Consider the following 25609-nt stretch of genomic DNA (forward strand, 5'->3'; position numbering starts at 1 on the left):
ACTATAGAGAACAAACTGATGTTTACCAGAAGGGAGGTGGGTGGGGGGATGGGTGACATAGGTGATGGGGATTAAAAAGTACACTTATCATGAGCACTGAGTAATTACAGAATTGTTGAATCACTATACTGTACACCTGAAACTAATATAACACTGTACATTAACAGTAATGGAATTAAAATTAAAAATTTAAAGAAAGAAAAGAGAAACAAATTCGGGTTCCTGGGTCCAACAACCCACCATTCCCCCAGACCCAACTGAATTAGAAGTCATGAGTGGAGCCCAGAAATCTATTAATAAGAATAGTAATTCTCATTATAGGTATATTCTTGTACCTATTCTTAAATATATCACAGGCAATTTCTTAGGCACTCTCAAGTACAGAACCACCACCTCTTTTTTTTTTATTATGTTCACCTAGCCAACGTATATTTACATCATTAGTTTTTGATGCAGTGTTCAACGATTCATTAGTTGTGTATAACACCCAGTGCTCATCACAATATGTGCCCTCCTTAATACCCATCACCGGGTTACCCAGCCCCCACGCCCCCTTCTGTAACCCTCAGTTTGTTTCCTGGAGTCCAAAGTATCTCATGGTTTGTCTCCCTCTCTGATTTCTTCCCATTCTTTTTTCCCTCCCTTCCCCATGGTCCTCTGTACTATTCCTTAAATTCCACATATGAGTGAAACCATATGATAATTGTCTTTCTCTGCTTGACTTATTTCACTTAGCATAATACCCTCCAGTTCCATCCATGTCGATGCAAATGCAGAACCACCACCTCTTAGCTTCACTCTGTTCTGTGGCAAAAACGAAATGTTAGCAATAATAGTGGTTAGCATTTATTGAGTGCTTATTACATGCCATGATCTGTAGCAGGCTTCTCTGACTGACTTCCTTTCTTGCCCCAACTGTGTTATGTCACCTACCCAAGCTCAAGGAGCAATCAGTGGAGGGAGTCAGGATTTGAGCCCATGTTTCTCTGACTCCAGAATCCATGTTCTCAATCGCTAACTAGACTATAGCAGGTTATGGTGCTTAAGAGCTGCTGCCCTAGCATGATCCATGATGAGTTCAAATACCAGCTGCACCAATTTCTAGCTGTGTGCCCTTGGACAAGTTCTTTAGCCTCAACTTCCCCATTTGTAAGGTGAGACTATTAAGCAATCCTACTCCATAAGACGGTTGCTTGTGAAGAATAACTGAGGTGATTCATGTCAACTGATTAGAAGGAAGCCTGGCACATCAAACACACTCAATAAGCATTCACCATTACGATCCAGCCTCCCCTTTCTCCAGCTTTCAGACTCCTCAGTGCCTGTTACTGGTCCCAGAGGAGATCTCTGGCAAGTATAAGGAGACAGATCTGAAGAAAATCTATCCCCTCTGCTGGAAAACCCATAGCCCACGCTCCCCAACAGTGGGTCAGTAGCGTGCTCTCTGGAGGTAAAGGACGGCACATTATTGAACTTAAATGTTCAAAGGGCGTCAACTCCTTTCTAGCACAGGACACTTTCAGCCTTGCTGCTGCTTTTTCTTTCATGCCTCCTAATGATTCTGTCTGTCATTATAAACCTTTCAGTTCTGCTTCAACAAAGCACAAAGGAATTCCATCCTTTAATCCTCAAAATAGTTTGTCTTTATAGTTTGGCAGGTAAGAGTTGGTTGCAGCAGTAACTCCTGGAACCTGGCTCTCATTATGCCAAGAACTACAATGTGTCGCCGCATCAAAGCATGAGTGATAACAAACGCTTTTGGATGGTGAGAACTGCTCTTTATAACCTGCCTTCCAAGTGCCCTCTTGACAGAGAAGAACTTTTTTGACTACCATCAATCATCATTAGCCGCAAATGGTGATACCTGTCCAGGTGACATCTCAGCCACAGAAGTTTCATCCTTAAAACATCAACAACTGCAAGACTGAAATATAGAAACACAGTAAGACTTCTTTCTTCCATGACAAAAAGGATTTCGTATGTCGTGTTTTTACTAAATCTCCTAAGGAGGTACTTAAAATTATTAATCTTTCTTTCTAAATGAAACTATTTTTACAGTTTTGCCTTGAATTTTAAATAAGCCACTATTTATGAACACAGATATTTCAAGAGCCCCGAGAAAGGAGAGTCAGCAGAAAAAGCAGCACTGCCGCACTATCCTCACGCAAATCCAATAATATGCCTGTGAGCTTCCACGTCCATCCCAAAACCTCCACCCAGAGGAGATGAGACATCTGAGGTGCACGAGCCCCCAGCAGACCACAGACGGATCTGCTGACCAGGCTATAAACTGACTTCTCCTTTGGAAAAGCCAATCTACTAAGCAACTCCCAAATGTAGCAAGACCCACGCAAACAAGCAGCTCACTCCTCAGCAGAATTTCCTTATGCTGCACCAAGCTGAGACCTTCCTCCCTCTGAAAGGGACTGAAGCTTTCTCAGCTGCAGAACCCTTTGAAAAATGGGGGAAAGATACTGGTCCCATAAGAATGCAGTATTTTTATTAATAAATTAGCCAAGCTTAAAAACTTCTTAGAAACATCCAACTCCAGACAATCAATGCTTGGCTTTTGGTGAAAGCCCAACAGAGGTGACCATGCCTCAAAACAATGCCAGCTGAAGGGTTCTTCCTAACCTACTATGAAGCCAATCAATTTGGTTTGAGAAATGCCTTCTCTTCCAGCCTGGAGGGTATCCACGATGAGCTAAAGTTTGAGAGTGATAAAAGCTTTGTAATCAAAAGACCTGCATGAGGAAAGTTTTATTTTGTTGGGTGTTGACCTGTAATTTCCTGAAACCACCAAGCAGTTTCAGGGACCAACACAGAATCTATGCCATATTTCAACAAGGGTAACGGCAAAGTATCAACTGCTTGTGTCATGTTACAATAAAATATCCTCATTAAAAACCTCTGTCCTACAGAAGGAAACTGTCTGCATTACAGGGAGGAGCTCCGCTTTCCTGAGAGAGCCCCAGGACTGACATTACTGAGGTTTCACTCCACCCCAACCCCAACTTCACCTGCTCCTACTACTCCCTAGAGCTGTCCAGTTTCTGCCTATGGGCACATACAAAAATATAGAAGCAACTGCCTCTTCCCCTAACCAGCATACAAACTGCAATAATGTGTCAAAGAATTATTGTAAAATGTCACTAATAATGTAATCAAATTATGAAAAGGGCTCTTATTAGAGGGATGGAAAAAAAGTTTACAAAATATAAGAAATTGAAGTCCAGATACTAAATGCATTTATTTAAACTTCTAACTAGAGTAGATTCCCACTGCAACCGCTTAGACAAGAAGCAAGGAGCCTTCGCTCCACCCAGAATCCACTCTCTAATGTGGACTTCCTTGCTGTCCCCTTGGTCACCAAACCACGCAGCTCTTCCTCCCCTGACGCGAGGCCTGTGCAGGTCCTAGCCCCCAAGGTAAGAAACCCTTGTCCCTTCCAGGCCCCCCCAGATGCCTCCCTAGGTTTCAGGCTATGTGGCAATAACCTCACAGTTGCCTCCTTTGTCTTCTTTTTTTTTTAAAAAGCAATCCCTAATAAGTTTTTTTTTTTTTTAAAGATTTTATTTATTTATTTGACAGAGAGAGAGAGAACAAGTAGGCAGAGAGGCAGGCAGAGGGAACCGGAGAAGCAGACTCCCTGCTGAGCAGGGAGCCCAATGCGGGGCTCGATCCCAGGACCCTGGGATCATGACCCGAGCCGAAGGCAGCGGCTTAACCGACTGAGCCACCCAGGTGCCCCACCTCCTTTGTCTTCTTGAAGGTTTTGTTTCCATGGACCACTGGCCAGAAAGCCCAGGTCTTATGAAATCTAATGTTCTCAGTCAACTCATCTGAGTCAGCAAGGCCTTAAGAGTACACCTTTGCCAATCCTTTTTTACAAGCAGAGAGACTGAATGATTTGCTCAAGGTCACAGAGCAAATTAGGACGTAGAAGCCAGGCCTTCTGTTATGCAAGCCAACGGTTTTTACCTGGTGCCATGATGAGCCCTGTTAAGCATGCCCATATTCCCAGGGATCCCTCTTCCAGCAGCTGCTAATGCTACTGCTACCCTCACACCTGTAAGTTTCCCCAGAGAACTGACCTTGGGTGACCTTGCCCAAAGGTGCCTGAGAATTACCCTAATGCAGGGCTAGGCTGTCCCTAGCTGAGAACTGATTGGTGCAAAGATATCAAATCCCCACTTCTGCACCTCAAGACAGATTAGATTCTGATGTGATTGATGTTACAGAGCATCCCATGGGATTAGGTTGACCCTAGGCTTCCCCTGAAAGCACATCCTTTCTCCTGAGAATGCTTTTTAATAAATCACTTGTATAAGAATCTCCTGTCTGGGGACACTAACCAGACGCTGCACTTCCCCATGAGTGTTCCAAGCTGGCATATCAGCTCAGTCTCCACAATGGTCAAAAGGCCTCCATGGACTATCTTTATCTAGAGCCCAACAACATTAAATCCAGTTACTCATAAAGCCAGGAATAGCCCCCTTGTCCCTTCCAGTTTAGAAATCTACTCTTCCCCTGGGAAAAGCCAACACCCTCCTTCCTGCCCTCTCAGCTCTCACCTGACTTGTAGCTAGGCACTAAAAGACATATTCTGAAGTCAGTAAACAATCAAGCTGAGGTTATCAGCAACAGAACATTGCCTAAAAATACTATCAATGACTCATTCTTCCAGTTCTGCTCCTTAGGGAGCAGAGAAACCTTCCCCAAGATCCCTTAATTTGCTTCTTGCATTGTCAAATCTTTTAAATGGAGAATGGGGATCTCATCACAGCATTAACTTTAACAACAAGCCAGCCATTGCTTTTGAAATTATTCTAGTCCACTTCCATAGAGGAATCACTGCGCTTGCTCCATGTTGTAACTGATGTTCTTACTGGATGCAGTATTTGGGACAGAAAGACATCATTTCTGGAGATCATTTAACTATGACTTGTTTACATAAAACAGCTTCCTGAGTTTGGACTTGTTTCTCTCCTGGTAGAGGTCAGATTATTGACAAAATATCCAGAGAACGTATAACCAGCTTCATAGCAATAATAGCGTTTCTTTTATAACACCTAATATGTACCAGGCACCAGAAATATTCCACTTCTACTCACAACAGGTAGACACAACGAGGCTCAAGGAGAGTAAAAAACGTTTCAGTGTTAGGTAACAATTACATGGTAGAAACAGGATCTGAACCCAGATTCATCTAACCACAAAGTATGTGATTGGGCCTCTTCCCCCAAAATGTCGTGCCATTGCTGCAGTGCTTGAGGCTGGCTCCATCCTGCAATTCCTGTTCCAAGCCAGGTTTCCTACAGAATTACTGGATGTTCTCAAAATTATACTACATTCTCTGACCCTGAGAGAGTGAAACAACCCAAAGGGTGTCTGGAATGGATAAAGATAAGGATCAAAAGGAAGTCTAACAGGAAGAAGTTGTAAACATACTGTTCCCTATTCCTCCCTCAGGTATAGCTAAAAACCATGGACATTACATCTAGAACAAACATAAGAAGACTCTGAAAGATAAAGAGAAGTCAAGAAGGTTAAGGACCCGACGACCCAAGGAATAACACGGTGGTTAGTTCCTAGATTTTCCTTTTTCCTCATATATTTTAGACTAGATACTAGAGAATCCAACAACCTGGAAATTATAATAGGCATAGAAAAAAATAAAATGCCCCTCTCTCCAAAGAACCAGGAAAGGAGTAGCCTAGCCCCTTTAGATAGAAACTTTTAGATAATAATCACTCTACTCCAGCCAAACACTGCAGAAAAAACTGTAGTCCCACCCCTGACACACCAGAAAAGGCCTAGATGATAATAACGTATCCCAACACCCTGAGCACGATGATTTTAGAGAAGCTTGAATGGGGAGACTGGACTTTCATCTCTACTGACCGCAATCCTTCGCTGAGGTGGTATCAGAAGAGCCCAGTGGAGACTCAGGACTTTACCATCACCACTCAGCAGTGCCAACCCCCAGCAGTGTCAGTGGAGGTCATGTAGAGCAGTGTCAAGCCCCCCCCCCACAGCCAGAGGGGTGTCAGCTTCAATAAGCAATTATAAACATTCTTGAAATAAATAAAAAACTAGAAAGATCTGGCAAAGAAGTAAGAATTCTCAGCAAAGAAATAGGATACAAAGAAGAACCAAATGGATATTTTGGTACTAAAATATACCATAACTGAAATAATTAAAAAAAAAAAAAACCTCAATGGATAGGCTTAACAGCAAATGGAGAGGCTAGAGGAAAGAATTGGTGAATTGAGGATAGAAAAACAGAAATTACCCAATCAAAAACAATAGGGAGAAAGTACACTGATTTAAAAAAAAGAACAGAGTCTCAGAGACCTGTGGGATTGTAAGAAAAGATCTAAAATTTAGATCCTCTGACTCCCAGAAGGAGAGGGAAAAGAGGAAGGAGGTGAAAAAGTATTTAAAGAAATAATGGCTGAAAACTTCACAAACTTGGCAAAAGACAGACCCAAGAATCTCAGTGAACACCATACAGGATAAACCCAGAAATCCACACCAAGACACATCATAATCACACTTCTGAAAACTAAAGACAGAGATAAAAATCTTGAAAAGTAGCCAGTGAGAAATGATACATTAGCTATAAGGGGGAAACAAATAGAATGACAAAGGATTTCTCGTAAGAAATCAAGGAGGCCTGAAGGAAGTGGTGCTATAGTTTTCAAGTAATGAAAGAAAAGGACAATCAACCCAGGATTCTATGTCTAGAGAAAATATTCCTCAGGAATGATATTCTCAGATGAAGGAAAACTAACACACTTATCCTAAAAGAATGGCTAAAGACAGGTCTCTAAACAGAAAGGAGAAGATTTAAAAAAAAGGAATCTTGGAACATCAGGAAGGAAAGAACAGCAGAGCAAAAATATGGGTAAATAAAACAGACTTCACTTCTCTTTAGTTTTTTAAATATGGTTTATGATTAAAGCAAAAATCGTAACACTGTCTATTATGATTCTCAAGGTACACAGAGGACATATTTAAAACAATCATAAAAGGGGGAGAGTAAAGGGATATAAGTTCCTATACTGCAATAGAACTGGTAAAATGTCAACACTGGTAGACTGTGATAAATTATGTATATATAAATATTATACGTAGAACCATAAAAAAAGCTTTTTAAAGAGACATACTCTAAAATACAAATCAAATCAAAATAACAGCACTCTAAATTAAAATGGAATTCTATAAAATGTTCAAGTAACTCCCAGGAAAGCAGGAAAAGGGCAAAGGAGAGACTAAAGAGGAGAAAGTGGGAGCAGTGGAGGCATCTCCATCTCTTACACCAGGATCACTCTGGAGCTAACTAGACCTTTTCCACAGAGGAGTAGTCTGTCTGCTATTTGGGTATACATTTGGGGTGGAGACAAAGAAAGGAACCTGCCAGGAAATTACACAGAGCTTTTCCTCAGGAAGTACAGCGGGTTGGTGAATGCTTGTACTGGTAATCATGGAAGGCTCTTTTCAAAGCCAGCAGGCTGACCTGCCTTCACATCGGAAGGGACTCCTTGCTAAGCCTTGGGTCTCAGCTAACCTTCAGCACAGTGGAGACTCCCTCCTTAGAGAGGGTGGTACATTTACATTCCAATTACAAAGGCAAAAGCCCCACTTTGTGTGCAATCCATGCTGCTGGGAAAAACAAAAAACAAAAAATGGAACTAAGGTGGCTTTGATGAAGGTCTGGTGAAGGTCTGGACAAGAGGAAGAAACAAGTATGATCATTTGAATCCCTGCTCCAAATGCTCAAAGAAATGAGCTAGATTCAAAATCAGCCTTGGTAAACTCTCCCTACCAGATATATAAAAGACCTGTATTAGCAGGCATCTTCAATCTTGGAATATTAAAAAGAAATGAATGAAACTGAGTTCTAGAGTAGTTCAACGTCCCTTTAATTTCATTAGAAGCAGTTGTCCTGAATCCTTCCAGGCAGGTGAGGAGCCCCAATCTTATTAGTAAACCATTTCATAGGATCTGCTGGCCCTGGGCTCCTGATCCCCCAACCCTTTGTCTTCTAGAAGACCGCTTCCGAAAACTTTCCATTACAGTTGTTTATAATTTTTATGCTTTAAAAAAAATTTTTTAAAGGTGTCTGGGAGGGTATTTGTACATTACATGTCATTCATTATTCCAAATGTAATTTTAATCAGTTCAACATAAAAGCATCTTAGTATCTTCAATAATGGTAAGCGTAATTTTAAATTTTAAATATTAGAATCCACATTAGGAAAGAAGGGGCTCTGATTCATTCTCTCCTTCCAAATAGGCACGATCAACTTGGCACACACCTCTGATCTTCCTTTTCACACTCCCTTCCTCTTTTCTTCCCTCTGCCTTCTTTCTTCCTTTTCATTCCTCCCCCTTATAACAAAAAGCAGGGTTGTAGGGGCAGAGTCAGGCTTGACCTCAAAAATCTGATTATTCCTTCTCCTTCCACATACTCAGAAATCTAAGACTATTCATAAAAAGTAGCTCTATTTTTTCCAGAAAAAATATCTGTTTTTTTATGTTTGCCCTGTCTTTGGCCAACTCTAACATATTTTTCTATTGAGTTCTAGTCCATACCCCAGGTTACTGGACACATTTGCCGACAATACCGAGTAGACTCCCTTAAGGTTTCAGAAACAATCTTCCTTTCACCAAAAGGCAAAGAGCCCAAGGAAGGCTCTCCTCGGCCTATATCCTCCTCCAACTTCCCAAGGGCAGAACTGGCCCTTGCAAAATCTTCGAAGGTTTCTGAAAATTCAGAAATGGGGTTCTATGGCTTCTTATATACTGTTAAATTTGAAATTAATGCCTCAAGTGGGCTTAGTTCTTTCTGCCCTGAGCTGATCAGTAAACACTAAATTTCATGCTAATGCTCCCAAACCATTTGCCTGCAATGCAGGACTCACTTTTTATTTCATTTTAAATATGTTCACATCATCTCATGACCATGGTTCAGCTCGCTCTCCTCTTACGGGTGGGCTGGTTTTTATTGTGTTAGGGCCACAATGCTCCAACTTTCCACTGGCACATGGAGCTAGTACTTTTCTCAAGTAGTTCTGGAATCCATTACCATGGAAACAAAAGATATAAAAAGCTGTTTTTATCTAACAGGAAAATCAAGAGGAATTCTAAAAAGATCAAAAGTGTTTTCAAAGTAAAGGTAAAACCAAACACATCCTAGCTGGGTTAAAGAAGCCTTGGGGTGGAATAATGAGGCAGGTTACCGGAGGGAAAAAGGGGTGGGTGGGTAGAGTGACAGTGAATGCACAGCAGCTGCATTGGGAGGCTCTGGGGCCGGTTAACTGATGGATAAGTGGGGCTGCTGCCCAAGTCTGTCCCCAAAAGTGGCTAAAAGAACCCAATTCTCTTCCTCTGCCAAGGTACAGGAAATAGAATTAGAACTCTGTTCTCTCCCCACATAGTATGAAAATGTATTGTCTGTTTTTCTGACACTGATAATATCACACAAACTTTAGTCCCAATAACCCTACCCAACCATTCTAAACTAGACCCAATGGAAATGAGGAGTAAATGGAAGAACCTTAATACAAATATGCTCATTTTATCATCTCTGCATTTGATCTAGAACTTGATCCCATGTGTTGAGGAAACGCTGTCATGGGTCCTATTTTAGTTTGGGAAAGGAGTAGGTGCAAACCACATGTATATATTTTGATGTTCTCATTGTTTTTATGAAGTCTAAGTAGTTTTACCACATCCTGCCATTAACTTCAAAGAATAATTTTGGATACATTAGTCCTTCCATGGAAAACTTGCTGATACATAAAGTGCTCTGGCCATCTATAATAATATAAATTCTTTCCACTCAGTATACTCCTTGGAAAACATCTGTAACAAGAGAAAGCTCCCATCAACACTGCTAAAGGAGTACACGTTTCCCAACGTTTCCCGGGGAACTGTGTGGCCACTCCAGGAGCAGAGAAGCCATATGGGGTCATGGGCAGTCAGACTCAATCCTTGTATTGAGGCCACTGCCCACTGAGGATGTGCTGGCCAGCCCATCTGCCATTCCAGACATTCCACACTGAGGCTTACAGTGTAAGGCTGACAAAGCTGAAGTCCTGTGTAACAACTCTTCTGCTCAAAGGCAATCTTTTAGAATAGCAAGGAAAAAATGGATTTAACTTAGAACAGGGTTAAACTAACAGCAGGATTGTGCTCAGGGGAAGGAAACCATAACAGAAAGATTTAAAATCATACTGTATGAAAGGCTATACAAACCAGTGGTTCAAAGCATGAACTCTTGCATTGTCAGACCAAGGTTTGAGTATGGCTTGGCCACTTACTTTTTTTTTTTTTCTTTTCAAATTTTTATTTAAATCCTAGTTAACATATAGTGTAATACTGGCTTCAGGAGTAGAATTTAGTGGTTCATCACTTACATATAACACCCAGTGGCCACTTACTTTCCATGTTACGTAAGTCTCATTTTCTCATCTGAAAACCATACCTATCTGATGGAACTGTGATCAAATAAGATCAGGCATGTAAGTGGTTAGCACAGCTCCTGGTATATAAGAAGCTTTCAAACATTAGCTCTTGTGCTGTTACTAGTAGGAGCAGGTAAAGCAATAGGAATTTTCAGCCTAAAGAACTCAAGACTCAGGACTGTGTGTCTCATGAAAAAGAAATGCATCAGAAGACAGGAGCAGGGGGCGCCTGGGTGGCTCAGTTGGTTAAGCGACTGCCTTCGGCTCAGGTCATGATCCTGGAGTCCCGGGATCGAGTCCCGCATCGGGCTCCCTGCTCGGCAGGGAGTCTGCTTCTCCCTCTGACCCTCCCCCCTCTCATGCTCTCTCTCTCTCTCATTCTCTTTCTCAAATAAATAAATAAAATCTTTAAAAAAAAAAAAAAGAAGAAGACAGGAGCAGGGCCAATGGGTAGAAGCTATTGGCCATGACATCTGCTCCCCTCTTAAGCACCAGGATTCCAACTGGCTAAGATGGGCTTCCCCTTTCTGGAACTAAAACCATTCTTAAAACTATTCAAGGGAGAGAAAAATTTCAGTTCAGAATAAAGAAAAAAATTAATGCCATTACAAAATGGAGTGGGCCAGTTTGTGAGATTATTAGCATCCCATCACTGACAGTGTTAAATCAGTTCAGGATGCTTTGATTTGGTACCTACTACGTGCCAAGGACCATGGCCAGGTACTCTCAGGAACATAAAGATGGGTAAGGCATATTTCTTGCTGTCAAGAACATTATATTCTAGAGGGGGGTTGGGTGGAGACATATTTAACACAGTTAAGAGGACCAAAAGGCAGCACTGAATCACTACGTACCACTGAATCACTACGTACCGCTGAATCACTATGTACATCTTAGTAGATTAGATTCTGCTTTGGATGAAAAACTATAATGGAAGATCTCAGAAATTACTTCCATCTATAAGGTTCCATAATGGCAAGTATTAGGAGAACTACGAGAAACAACTTCAGAAAAAAATAAACTATTTTGCACCAAGCCTCCAGAAACATTTTTTTTTAATGCCCATTAGTGGGTATGATATTTGAAAACAGTGGAACTCCACTAATGGATTTAACTGAGTTACCTAAAACAAAGTACAATGCAAAACTATGTACTTATTCCTTCACAAGAACCACTTTCCAACAGGTCATAGATTCTTTAAGGATAATTCTCATCATGTAGATGTGATCAGCAAATTTATAGGTTTTACATTTATTTTACTTCAAATCCTAAACTTGTACCACTTTACTAGAGTGAAATATTAATGCTATTAGTTTAAACATCATTAAACTTTAAAAATAAGGTGTTAAAATAATATTTATTCATCAACCTCGGACCACTACAGTATTTTAGATCACTGATTTAATATCTTTTTTTTATCATATGCTATGCCTAATCCTGATCAGTAGAGGCTGAAATTTAACTGTAATTATAGTCTAAAAATACAGGTTTTCATTTCAGTTCCTCATAATTCAGAGAAATACATAAAAGTAAATGTAAGTCTGATGCTTCAAATCTCAACTCTCCCGGCATGTGTCTAAACCCACCCAGCTTTGCATGCAGACCCTTGGCTCCATACTCCTCCCAGGACAGTGTTGGCTCAGAGCAACATGGAGGTGACAGATGGGGCATTCAGTTAAGGAGTGGTGCTGGGTTATTTTATTTTCGTTAGAGAAGGAAGCTGTGGGAAAAATATTCTCCACCTGATCTATTTTATTTCAGCAAGGTGTTACCTGTAAATACTAATTTATACACACGCAAAACTTCACTAGGTACTTTGGCTGCATGAATATAAATGAAATAAAGTAATCCAAACTAAAAATGGAATTTCCAGTATCTTCTTTTCCTCGAGCGGACGGGGTAAAATACAAGGCTTTAAAATTCCATCCCAGTGGTTTCAGAGACAATAGAACATCTTATATCTAGCTCCCATTTAAATCATCTGGGTTACAAGAGTAAAAATTACAAGTTAAGGTACTACAGCATTAAGAAGAAAAATAATCATTTATGCCATTTTCAATACAGAACCAATTTCCAAATCACTCAAAACACTTAACACTTAGAATACTGTAAATTCCCAAAATTTTTACATTGTTGAGATCTATGACTACTGTGTGAAACAGAGAAAGTGCAGATACGATTACTTCCAGTTTAGTTGGGGTCAAGAAGATAGAAATAAGAAAGTATGAGCCTCTCAAGGACAGTGGTTTTCCTTATTGGAATGAGGCAAATAAAATCAATTCACTGATAATGTATTAAATTTCTCTCTCAACAATTAATCGTGTACCTCTGCTTAATGAGAATAATATAAATAGTCAATATATGCAGGTGACAAATGAAAAAAAAAATTTTGGATCTTAAGTTTCATGGATTTCCAAAGTGCAAAGAATGGGGGATGGGGGTAAGGCTTTTCCTAAGTCCACTAGCTCCTTGCTTGAATCCCACAGCAATTCACCTCCTTTAGCTATGCCTACCCTGAGGGCTTAGCATTCTGCCCTCTGGGTGCTCTGTACTCACTGGCTTGGATTTTAGCAGAGGTCCGAAGTTTTGTATTCAATGGGAGCAGGGAAATAGCCCTCTAATCTTCCTCATTTTAAATCCTCCTAGAAGACTCTTAAAGTGATCCTTTGAGGTTTTATCACAGGAAAGAGATGCTATGAGGAACAAACAAGGTTTTCACTTACTTCCATCTTCACATAGTTGAACAGAACCAGACATCAGGTCAAAGGTTCATGGGATTCCCTAGGCCTGGAAGAGCCCTCCTTCTCTCCTGGCCTCTGGGTTGATGTGCTCTACCAATCCCTCTAGGTCCTGTCCAACCCCACATTACCACACAAAGCCTTGACTGATAACTGCAACTTCCTCAGGTGAAGTTGGCCTTTCTTGGAAACCCTGGCACCACACTATAGCTCTTACTATCGCTTTATACTGTTTGTTGTTATTTTACATATTTCTCCCCAACTGGATCTAAGCAATGTGAAGGCCTAATATTTACTTTCATAGCTGTTCCCTAGAGTGTCAAACATGATGCATATACCTAGGAGATGCTGAATAAATCCCTGCTGAGCGATTGATTTACTACTACCTGTTACACCTGTTAAAGAAGCAGAATAAGTGAATAATATTTTATTCCTGAGCCACAATCTCCTCATTTATAAAATTAAGAAAATACTACCTGGCATTTCTTCACCTTATTCTGCTTCTCTTGGTGGAAAAAAAAAAAAGAGATTTAGCGCTGAGTTTAAGAACTATTCAGCATCCTCTTAAAACACTCTGATGGGATTCTGTCCTTCCTAACTAGACCTCATTAGAATTCTGCATTATGAAAATATCATTTCTTTTTCCCTTTTACATGTGAGTAAATTATCCATGTTTGATTAGAATGAAAATTTGACATGGTATAATTGATATGTGTTTGACTGAATTAATTCACATTTTAAACAGGTGGAGAGGGGTGCCTGGGTGGCTCAGTCGGTTCAGTGTGCCCTCAGCTCAGGTCATGATCCCAGGGTCCTGGGATGGAGCCCCACGTCTCTCCCCTCTCCCTCCTGCTCATGCTCTCTCTCTCTCTCTCTCGAATAAATAAATAAAATCTTTAAAAAAAAAAAAAGTGGAGAGATACATCATAATGTGAGTCAAATTTAATATATTTAGGTCTACTATTTTTCTGGTTATCCAAAAATGAATCTGACTTCTAAAGAAAGTACCTCTGAGCTTTTAGTGCTTACATTTCTGACATTTGTATCAGAAAGTGGTAGGTATAAATGTCATGCAGTTCATCCCTGGGAGAAAGAAAAATTATTCCCTCAATAAAAAGATAGTGTTCTTTGTCCAAAGTGGGCCTGTGTTTCTATGCTGGGACTGTATAAAACATGGAAAAGAAAGAGAATTCCAACCCAAAAGACAGATTTAAAGGCTGCCATCCAGCTTTGGGGCTAGCCACTGCTTCTCCTCAACCACAACTCCACCTCTTATACCATCAAACTGGGGGTCCTGGGAAAGAATCCAAAGGTGCAAAAATTCATTTTTTTAAGTTGAATCCTAGCAGCACTTTTGTTTGGGTCTTGGAACAACATCAAAATTTAGCACAGCTTATCTTTGGGTCATCCAATCCTCTCCTTGGTTTTATTTCTTAAATAAAACAGACTCTTACCACCTAACACATGTATTTGCAAAGAATAACAGTACCACTATTTTTTAGCTCAGCTGGCTGGAGCATGGGGTTGGTGAGGCCCCAGTCTCATGTCCAGTCTTCAGAAAAACTAGATAGCCTTGCTCCATGCCAGAGCCTATTTGGACCTATTGTGTTATTTCTTGGGCAATGACTACACATCTAAATGCTAACCTGCCATTATTCACAAAATAAGGCAAGTCAGGATAAACGGTTGAGAAATTGGAAAAGAGGTATAACTCAAAATGAATATCTTACTGATGGTGGTAATCAGTATCTTCCTCCTCATTATCATCACCATAGCAAACATTTACGGTGCTATTTGCCAAGGATCTTGCTTAGGACTCTATGCACTTTATCTTATTTATCTTCATTTAAAACCTTATGTAGGAAGTACTATTATTACATAGTCCTTATAGATAAGAAAGCTAAGATTAAGAGAGATTAACCAGCTTGTTTAAGGAATATAGCTAGTAAACATTATATCAGAATTTGAACCCAGGCAGTCTGATTTCAGAGCTTCACCTATTTCATATAATGCATATTACTCTCTTTTACTCAAAAGAGTATCAGCACCACTAGATAAGTATATTATAATAATCTATAATTTGAAGACAGCTCCTGATGATAAATATCTATACGCCAAAATACCTGCACCACAAATCTTCCTAAGTATGAAATGCCATTTGTTTTATAAAATTCAAACATTCTCAGAGCTAAGATGATAAACTACTTTGAGAACTCTTATAAAATTGCCACAATGTAAATACTTAGATTTAAAGTGTGAGAAATAGTACAAGCACTAATGAAAGCTAGAGTTTAATCTCAATCTATGTGAAAGGAAGCAAAGGCGAGAAACTGGAGCAAGAATACATCACCATCCTCACATCCCCAGGCAGCCTAGCATGGCTGTGTGGGGGACACAGAGACAGATCCGTGACCTCTCGGGAGCTGGGCCTAACCAAGCGATCTGGGACTATGTTATACCAAGGAACCCAGTCTCCCAAGCACAGGGGGGAAGCCTAGGAGAGTCTTGGAAGGAGACTAATGACCAATATTGAGAACACATGCCCATTAGCTTGCTGAGCCTAATGGAGTAAAGCAGCAGAGATTCGCCTCTTTCTGGAAACAGATAAAGGTGGCTTTGGATGCTGCTATCCCAGGACTCCTTCCTACCCCATCAGCCTGGTGCTCATTATGTACTTAAAATACATAAAGATTATGTGTATATTTCTGTTATTAAGAATGCTTAGAGATAAGGAAAATCCCTAATTACAGCTAAAAGAGATGTCTCTGTCATTTGCCAGAGAGTGTATTCTATCACTTAAATTGGTAAATAGGCCCTTTTTCCCCCTACCATGGGGAAAGAAGGGCCTCTTGTGACCCTCTATTGATTAAGACTGCTGTGGGATGTTATTTGCAATCTCCTTGGATAATGGGAATCGGGAGGTAGCTGTCATGGTTTCTCAAGACAAATTGCTGGTAGCTGAGACAAATCATAGGCTCTTTAGTCTTTTACTATTCTCAATTCCCAGTTAAAGTGTATCTTACAGTCTAAGTTCCTTAAATCAGTCTGCTCTATAGTCACAGGTAGTAAAAATGAGTAAAAGTGGTAATCTGAGGGACCCTGCTTTAGGAATCATGTTCAAGTGACCATTATGCTGGTCATTACTCCTGAGCTATGCATTATTTAATAAGGAACACAACTTCCAAAAGGGCACACAATTAAAAACAGATCCATACAGCAGCTGCTGTGATTATGACCAATATGAACAGAAATCCAACCAGGCATGAGTCAAAAGAAAAAAGTCTGCTGCCAGACAGAACATTGTTCAGTCTCATTTTTGTTTTGTGTACTTTGACTTGCTAAGCCAGCCAGCAAGTGATGTATACGGAGCAGTGGTTCTCAAAGTGTGGTCTGCAAAACAGCCAATATCAGCATCACCTGGGAACTGTTAGAAATGCAAAATCTTAGACCCCATCCCAGACCTACTGACTCAGAAATTCTGAAGGTGGGCTCAGCAATCTGTTCTAACAAGCCTTCTGGGTAATTCTGATGCATGCTAAAGTTGGAGATCTACTGGGCAGCAGCCAGGGGACAGCCTTTGGATTCTAAGTCTTCCCCAAAAAGTACACATTTGGTTGCAAAAAGTTATCTTCAGAAGAGTCTGGGAAGAAACCTGTCCTGAAACCAAATAAAACCACTGCCATTTTCAATTTTGCTATAAACCTAAAACTTCCTTAAAAAAATAAAGTCTATAAAAAATTTTTTTTAAAACCAACCACCACAATTTTTAGGGTGAATGAGTAGAAAGAGCACAGGACTTTCCTTACATATGTGTTTGTTGTGTGTGTATGTATATATACACAAATACATACATACATATATATATATATATGTATGCTCTAGAAAGGTTTTCAGATGAGTTCTTTAAAAATAAATCGCATCCAGGGGCGCCTGGGTGGCTCAGTCCACTAAGCGTCTGCCTTTGGACAGGTCATGATCCCAGGATCCTGGGATTGAGCCCAGTTTATGGCTCCCTGCTCAGCAGGGAGTCTGCTTCTCCCTCTGCTTCTCTAATAAATAAAATCTTTTAAAAATATAAAATAAATAAATCACATCCAAGGCAGGGGGCGGCAGAGGCCTGCACGTTGTTGGCATGGCCTGGGGCACTGGGATGGAGGGTGAGGCCTCACGGCGAAAACATCTTCCTGTTTGTGCCTAATCTCATCAAGAAGTGCTGCCTGTGGCTCTGGGCCCAATGGGAGGGCAAGGGGCCTTGGGCGGGCTCTCTGATCCCACCCTGACTGCCACGTCCAACCCAAGGTTATGCCTGGATTGCCTTCGCCATGGTTTCTTTCTCCTTCATGCCCTGCTGCCCCCTCAGGGCCTCCTCCTCCTACTTGCTCAGCGGACTTCTGGACGATTTCCACGGGCATGCTGCTCGAGCCCGTAATCAAGCCTACTCTGTTTATCCCTTGTGCTGGAAATGAGTTCTTCTACTGCCTCCTCCACCTGTTCAATGTCTCTGAGGGACCTTTAGTTGGCTCTGTGGGTTTTTCCAAGTGGGCCTCTGGATCACTGCCCTTATCATGGTGCTCAAGTCTCTCATTAGCGTCGTCCACCTGGTCACAGTTACCCACTACATGGTGAACCGGGCCAGGAAGAAGGGACCCGGAAACCTCCAACCCTGACTGCCCACCTGCCCTGGGAGTCTCGCTGTGCCATACGGCTACCCTCTCCCTCCTGCAACATCCCAGGTTCACATCTTCCTAATGTGTTGTCCAGCCTGCTGAGAAAGGGGGTCAGCCTCTTTGGTGAGGTCATGTTCTCGGAAATCCTGACGGCCAGTCCCACCCTTGGGTTTCCCAAGGACCTGGATTTCAAGTCAGGAAGGATGGTCAGGAAGCCCCACCCATACAGGCAGTGCTCCTGGGGCACCAAGAGGCCTGTCTGAGCACAGGGCATTGTCGTACCTGTTTGCTCAGCCCTGGGGTCTGGCTTGGCCTGAGACTTGAAGAACACCTGAGTGAGGGAGACAGCCAGGTTTCTCAAAAAACAGGGAGTCAGACCTGTGCCCCTGGCCAGAGGAAGCCTGTGGCACCACAGCCAGGAGGAGAAAAGGGGCCATACAGATCCTCTCCCATCCCAGTCTCTTGTATCAGGTCTATCCTGGCTCTGAAAATCTCCATAATAAAGGGAGGGGAGGGCATCACTCCCCAGAACTTGGTTTCCTTTGCAATACTCTTAGACCCGGACCTGGGCTGAGGGGAGCTTGGGAAAAAGGAAGATCCATCTGGATGCTTTTCTCCTAGCTGTTTACTGACTGGCTTTGTCCTATCATTCCACCATGACCTCAAAGAGAGGCCTTCCCTGCCACCCAAGCTCATGCCCTGTCTTTGCCCACCTGCTTTATTTTATGACATTGTCACTGGCTGTCTCCATTTGTTTGTATACCTTGTATTTTCTACCCCTACCAGAATGTAAACTCCCTGAGGACACAGACTTTCCTTGTTCGTTCTCTATCCCCACAGTGAAGATGAACCTTAACCTGACATATCAGAGCTGCTTAATAAATATTCACGAACAGAAAAAATAATAAATAGCATCCATTCACAAGCCATTCTCTTGGAAAGACTCCTCACTATTTTCAAAACAACCTCATTACTTAAAACGCTCAAAAGATAGGCATTAATCACTAAGTAAGCTCTTAAGATATCTTCAGTATTCATGGTAGGATTTCAGACTGTTCACGGCTAAGGAAAAGTAAGATTAATTTAAGTTCCCCAAGTTTAAAAATCTGCTTCACCCAACAAGAGTCATGATGCTTCTTTAGTGTTTTGAGCACATGACCCCTAAACTGACTCTAAGTTACTTCATGTCATGAAGAGCCACAGTCTGTGATGTGTGAGTCTGCCTTATAGCAAGGTGTTTTGGTAATTCATTAATTCAGCCCCTTTGTTACTCCATAAAGGAGCCCTATCATACCAAATTTTTCACTCTGGAGCTAATGTGTTTAGATGAGCCTCTAGCATTGTTTTAACTTTTTTTCATATGATAAATGATCTTAAGAAATCAAAGTGAAGTAATCTATCACTAAGCAATTTATGAAATAAATAATGGTCTATTCTAATAATCAAAAACTGAGTAGCTGTTTAAAAAAAGCTTCCTAGTTCTCAATCCTATACAAATATCAGAATCACCTAACGATTATTTAAAATATACCAATACCAGGGTTCCACCCCAATTTCACCAGTCTTGGATAGTTTGAGCATCCATATTTATTTAAAAGCTATCCAGGTAATGCTAACATGCAGTCAGGGTTGAAAATTACTGAGATAGAACTATATTAACCAACATGGAAATGTCTCCGGATATATCATTACATGAAAAAAGTCACGAGACATAGATCTTTTAATAAAATTATGTGTCCATGTATATAATTTTATTAAAATGGTCTCTCCGTTTTACACTATTTACTTATTCATTGCTTAAACTTTTCAAAATGAGAATGTGCTCATGTCTTCTACTTATTTTTTTTATTTTAAAAATCTGTTTAGAGAAAATGTGAATTTGTAGGAAAATGAGGAAGCACATGAAAATAGTAACTCCCGAAATATACTATGTCTCCTTCTTTCTCCCCTTCTTCCTCCTTCTGTTCCTTATTCTCAAAGAGTATAAAAGTAAAATAAATAAAATTGCATTTCTGTCCTATCTACCCAACACAGATTATCTCCAACGTTTGGGATTGGGGTGAGGGAGAGTAGAGATGGAGGAAGTAGAGAGATACAGTTCATTCATTCATTCATTCATTCATTCATTCATTCATTGGGCAAACATTTATTGGATTCCCAGACAGGTCCATGACAGGTGCTGGAAATACAGCAACAAACAAGAGATACATGCCCTCATATATTATCCTGCCCTAGTGGAGCTCTGTTACATGTAACAAAGAAACTTAATTTCATCAAGAGAAGCAAGAAAAGACTTCCCAAAGTAGAGGCAGACTTCATCCTGGAGTTAATGGTAGCCATTAAAGAATGTTAAGGGAAGTGACATTACCAAGTCTGCATTTTATATGTGTGTGTGTGTGTGTATATATACATATATATATACATACATATATATATACATATATATACATATATATACACACACACACACATATATATATTTTATATTTAAATATTTTTTTATAAATATTTATATCTGGCTATAAGTTTAAGTGCCAGTGACCATAGACAATGCCCACTTCCCCAATACTCCCACTTAGAGCCACTACGAGAGAGTACCCCTCATCTCTCATCTGAGGTGAGTGGGCTCTTCACAAAGTTAAATTAGAGCTTGCTACCGTGGCAAAGGATTCACTTAAGGAGTTTATCTTTCAATCTGCCATTATCCATTTGCCATCAAGTAATATTTAACATGAAATGTTACCTCCTGCTGAGTTTATTGATTGGGCTCATATATCTGTCCATCTAACTAAGATGAGCCTGAATATGGCAGATTTACTTCATCCAAGTTTACAGTTAATAAAGTCCACTGTATGCAATATATAACTCACAAAAATGCTTGGCTTTATGGAAGTGGTTGCTACAATTAGTAGAGTCTCTTAAAAGAAACATACCTTTGTAAACACAGCAAGGTAGGTGAAGACTTCCAGAGTAATGGGATGTTTCACTGTCCTTCAGTTACTTAACATTAAAGTCAATCTTAGCCATTTATAACTGGACCACTTGCCACATGTAAAGAAATTATCCCACCCACAATTTACATCTCATTTGATTGCTTTGGGAAATATACAGTAAAAACTAGTTAACCCCTATCCTTCAAGAGTAGAAAGTTCATTCTCTAGGTAAAGTTAACTAGAAAAACAAGAGAGAGAGAAATTATATCTGACACTGTCCTTTTATGACCCAGATGCATCTATATGGACACTAATGTGAGTGGTTACCTCCAAGCATTTATGTGCTATTTTTAACTTAGAATGTTCAATCCTTGCTCAAAGTAAGTATATGATTAGTGTTTTGAGGAACAGAATTGCTCTAATTTAAAGGAGGGGGTGGAATATGTTCTAGAAAAAGGGAAAAATCTGAGCTCTTTATAAAACATACACAAATTCCTCAAACTTGTTTTAAAAAATTTAAATTATGGGCTTCCCAGTCAACATTTCCAAAAGGCCCCCTCATTCTTTTTTAATTCTTTCTAAACTACACAATCTCTGAGAGCTCAGCCCCTCTTTTCATCAGTCTCTGCAATACAAGAGCCACTGGGGTGGCATTTTCACCTCTGGATATGTAGGATGAAGCAGTTCTGGGTTTGCTATTCTGCAGTTACATGTCACAATCTCCTAACTGATACCACTATTATCTAAAACCATTAACTTGCTGTAAGGATCAAACAGTCACCTAAGTGACCACACTGCCCTCATATTAACCCATTTATGACATGTGTGTGTTTTAAGGCACAGCCGTGCTTCTAAAAAGTTCAGATCCTTAAAGTCCTCATCTGTGGCTCTCCAACTTGTTTTCACTCCCAACACACTTAAGAAATGTGAAACACTTCAATCCATAGAAATGATTCCCAGGGAGCTGGGGGAGGCACACATACTCACATCCTGGGTCCTGTCATTTGAAAAGCCTCTGAGGTCATTTTGATAAGCCAACACACCCCACTGGGGCAATAAGAGAGAGAAGGGCATGAAGCCCACCTCATGGGGATGAAAACCACTGGTTTAGTAGAGCATCCATGGTCTTACGGGCAGAAGCCACAGGACAGCTTCTAGCTCTAGTCCCCTCTCCAACTCTCCTCCTAAGTTAAAAAGGCTGATTTTCTTTTTTTCATTTGTCTCTGGGTTTTGATAGGAAGAGAAGCAAAAATAGAATGACAACTCTTCCCGCTCGAGAGGAGCAGAGCCTGCTGTACTCCTGGGCAAAGGAGGTGGCCACCCACGAGGTGTAGTCTCTGCTGCGGGAGCTAAATGAACCTCTCCAACTGATGCCTGAATCCCCTTCACAAACACAAATCATTGCATCCCACTGTTAGGGATCCTGCAGAAAATAGAATCTTCCTGATTTAAACACAGACATACTCCATGCAGATGACTGATCATACAGAGCTCCTTTCCTGAAACCAGGCTTCGATTAGAACATAGAAGGAGACAGGGCAGGAGAAGCTGCCACAGGAAGAACAAGGCTGAAGAAAGAAAGAGATGCCTGGAGGCCTTTGTCTCCTATACAACTTAGGCCAGGCAGCTATAGCAGCATTGTCCAAAAAAAGAGAACTAAGACATCTGGATAGTACTTCCAATTTTTGCACAAGTATATTCTATAGAATTTTAAAACAGATGCCAGCTACACTCTAAAGACCTCAACTAATGTTTATTGTTGAGAAGGACAGTGAGTAAATTCATTAATTAAGACCTTGTTTATCCTTTATCATCACTTTTAATTGTTTGTGTATTTTCAAACCGAGATGCACTACCTTCTTTTAACTCCATTAATTTAGGAAAGTGGCAATATATTGATATCTGTGCATCTTTTTAGATTCTATCCTGAAGGGGCCCAAACTCCAAAAACTGTCCTAAATGTTCACCTTTATTGAAGTCCTAGCATTTGGCTTAATCACACTATTACTTTTCAAAAAGAAATTTTAAGCCAATCTGCAATGCATTAATTTGCTAAACATTCCTTTGCTAACTATTCTTATATTTCATGGCAATCCCAAACATACATGTTTAAACAGAATACATTCACACATAAAGTGAAACATCTTCTATTCCAAGAATAACTATCATCATTCCATGATTAATACCAGTGCAGAGTGGTAAATCGTCAAAATGAATTAAAGTAGCAAAACAATAAAAGTTATCATTATCAAATTCACATTCATGTGGTTCTAGATTCAGCTGAAAGATAGGCTAAGCACCTCTGCTCTCTCACTTTTGAAAGACACACATTTTTCAAGCCCCAGTAATTTGGTTAATAAATACACTTGCTTCCACACAATAAATGCTCACTCTGTGCCAGTGTACTGATTTTAGTTATGATATTTACCATAGCCAACACCCCCTACTAACTAAAAGTCACCCACTCTCTGTGATTTGGTCAAGGGTGGCAAGAACAGCCCTCTCATGTGCTGACCACTGTCTTAGGGGTTGACCTGCAACACTGAGCTCTGCCCAAAGAGTCAATGGTAATTCCTCCACCTGGACAAATAAGGTCCCTCCAGAACTACCCAAGAGAGTAAAGAGAGAATTGGCCAGTCAATGACTGAAGAACAGAACAGAGGGAAGCCAGATCCAGACTACATAAAAACCAAACCCACCCTTCAGGTGGCCTGAAGGTCCCTTTGGCAGCTCAAGGAGTTGAAGGGCATGGGCAGATACTGGTGGAAACTTTCACCTGCATTTTCTCATTAAATCCATCCAAAAACCTAACATAATGTTTTTATCCCCATTTTATAGATAAGCTGATTCTATTAGTATAAAACTAATGTAAACATGCTTTTAAAAGCTCAAATAAGCAATTATCACCAATACTCCACTCCTCAAATCCATGTCTACTTTTGGCTGGCCACTAGACTATAGGAAGGAGAGGGATTCATAGGAATTATTATGGGACTGATGGGAACCAGAATTGGTGTACAGGGGAGGGTAACAGAAGGAAGGGAGAAGATCCTCATGAAGGTTTCCCTCTTCTCTAAAAGTGGGTGTTGTAAAGGAAAAAGGAGAGAGAGAGAGAGAGACAAACCAAGAAACAAGCTCATAAATTATCTGTGATGGTTACCAAAGGGGAGGTAGGGGGAAGGGAGATGGGTGAAATAGGTGATGGGGATTAAAGAGTACACTTATCATGATAAGCACTGAGTAACGGTACAGAGTTGCTGAATCACTATATTGTACCCCTGAAACTAACAGAACACTGTTAACAGAATTAAAAGCTTTAAAAAAATTAAAGAAAAGTGGGTGTTGTTGAGCAACAGTCACTGAGTTAAGAACAGAAAAGAACAGATGCTTTGGAGCAAGCAGGAAAAGAAATCAAGTCAGAGAGGAAAAAGATGGTGGGAAAGTGGCTGAAACTAGATACCATCATAGAGCACAAAATGGCACGTAGCTCAGAATTGAGACTTGTGGAAGAAATTCTTGATCCCAGGATGTGATGAGACATCTGGAAAATCCTGTTGTTCATCTTGTCTCCAGGCAAGGGGTCAGCTAGCCCAAGGGAAATTATTCTAGAAATGATGAATTAGAGCACCTTTGGCTGCCTATTTTAATCCTGTGTCCTTCTCATTGCCAAGAGGCTCTTCCTAACATCCTTCCAAATGTCTCCAGCATTCTGTGCCTCTTCAATACCCCTTAGACACAGAGAGCTTCTGCTCAGCAGCATCCTCATTTCAGAAAATTTCATCAATCTGAAAATAGTCATTAAGCTGCCTCTTAGCATTCTGTCCTCTAAACTAAAGGGATTCATACAGAAGCTGGACAGCCACCTAGGGGTAGGTTACAAAGAGGATTCCAGCATACAAAGTGAGCCAGACTACATGATGCCCCAAGATATCTTCCAAACCAAGAGTCCTTGATTCAATTCCTTTCATCTTTTTTGTGAAGTTTTCCATCAATTTGTTCATTTTTGTCACTATAGCTGTCACCTGTCCAACGTTCCCATATTCCTTTAATATTTTTAAATCTAATAGGCACAGGAACAGTTTCTCACAATATAAAACAAAGCCTCATTAATTCAAATTAAATTGGAAAAGTCATGTCCCACCAAGAAACCAGTGAAAAGTATTTTCAATTTAAAAAATTATCTATTATAGAACACTACATAATAGATATTAACAAACAAAATGAGAAAGTTAATGAAAGATGGTGAGTCACAACAACCTTATTTTTATGGCACTTTATACTTTTATTATTCCATACATTATTTTGTCAATTTTATTCAATATGTTCATGCAATTTATAGGTAGTAGATCATCAAATCTGTATCAGAAAGTCTTGAATTATCCTGATAACTTGAACTTTTAACTCAGTAAGAATTATACATAATTATTCCAAGTCTGCATCAGAGCAGTCTGAATTAATGAGGGTCTGCTCTATTGTAGCTACTATAAACCTAAAAATTTTATGGCCATATTATATCCCAGGATGTCACTCCCGTCTACATATTAGTAATAAATACTATTTCTTCACACAGGAACTTTTGTCATAAGAGAGCATCCCACTTTAAAGAAGCTTCACCAAGTAAATTATCTTATATCTCAAACACCACAGATATGTTTTATATGAAAAATGTGCTAAGATTTCATTATACTCTCTAAAAACACTTGCTCTGACTTACAATGAGCATCAATATGGAAGATATCCCAAGATGTTAAGGACTCAACATGTCACAGAAATTATCACCTGTTTGTTCAGGGGGG

At 40.3% G+C, this 25609-nt stretch overlaps 1 protein-coding gene across 2 annotated transcripts in view; it reads right to left on the reverse strand.

Annotated features, from left to right (window-relative positions):
• Positions 1 to 25609, reverse strand: part of GRM8 (glutamate metabotropic receptor 8) — a 731836-nt gene that overhangs the window by 705447 nt on the left and 780 nt on the right. The gene's annotated exons all lie outside the window — the stretch shown is intronic.

Source organism: Mirounga leonina, unplaced genomic scaffold, assembly GCF_011800145.1.
Source record: "Mirounga leonina isolate KUSES-001 unplaced genomic scaffold, KU_Mleo_1.0 Mir_174, whole genome shotgun sequence".
Taxonomy (NCBI): Eukaryota; Metazoa; Chordata; class Mammalia; order Carnivora; family Phocidae; genus Mirounga; species Mirounga leonina.